The sequence below is a fragment of the Thamnophis sirtalis genome, unplaced genomic scaffold (genome assembly GCF_051295495.1).
Source record: "Thamnophis sirtalis isolate CommonGarterSnake01/CBP01778 unplaced genomic scaffold, rThaSir2_p1.2 scaffold_11, whole genome shotgun sequence".
NCBI classification, from domain to species: domain Eukaryota; kingdom Metazoa; phylum Chordata; class Lepidosauria; order Squamata; family Natricidae; genus Thamnophis; species Thamnophis sirtalis.
Window position 1 is genome coordinate 7,011,111 of NW_028261391.1, and position 690 is coordinate 7,011,800.

Here is a 690-nt window from a genome sequence, read left to right on the forward strand (position 1 = left end):
ATGTAGTATAAAATCGGAGGTGGTGACCCTTTGAGAGCTGTGTGCAACTGAATTTCGTCTTTAATGCATGCCGATTAGTGTGCATTCAAAGTGACAATAAAGTTATTCTATTCCATTCCATTCCATTCTATTCCATTCAGGGGGGTGGGTTACACCCTTTGGTTCTGCAACACAGGCCAGATTACCACTCCTGATTGGTAGAATAAAAATAGAAATAAATAAAAAGCCTACAGCATCCGGTATTCCCAGGCGGTCTCCCATCCAAGTACTAACCAGGCCTGACCCTGCTTAGCTTCCGAGATCAGACGGGATCGGGCGCTTTCAGGGTAGTATGGCCGTAGACGGAGAATGGGCTCTTTGCTGCTGCTTTTAAGCTGCCTCTCAATAGCACGCACAGTGATCAGCAGGAGTACAACGTGGACCCATCATCCCCTGCCCCCAGGCCCTTTCTCTTGCTGCTGCTGCTGTTTTTCTGCGCTGCCCTGCAAAGCCAGGAGGTCATTCTAAAGCAAGCAGATGCCAAATGAATATATATCGGTATTGGTGTGTGTATATAAATGTGTTTGGGAAGATTCACACGTTTTCTTGAGGGCAAGCTGCAGCATTTCATTCTTAATGTGGGCCAGTCTGCTCACAGGAAAGAAAGAAAAAAAAGAAGGGAGGAAGGAAGGAAGACAGAAAGAAGAAAGA

At 46.2% G+C, this 690-nt stretch overlaps 1 non-coding gene across 1 annotated transcript; it reads right to left on the minus strand.

Annotated features, from left to right (window-relative positions):
* Positions 1-224: 224 nt before the first annotated feature.
* LOC148043523 (5S ribosomal RNA) lies at positions 225-343 on the minus strand. Its single transcript, XR_015698101.1, has one exon. It is a non-coding gene; the product is annotated as a 5S ribosomal RNA (ribosomal RNA).
* Between the last annotated feature and the right edge of the window lie 347 nt (positions 344-690).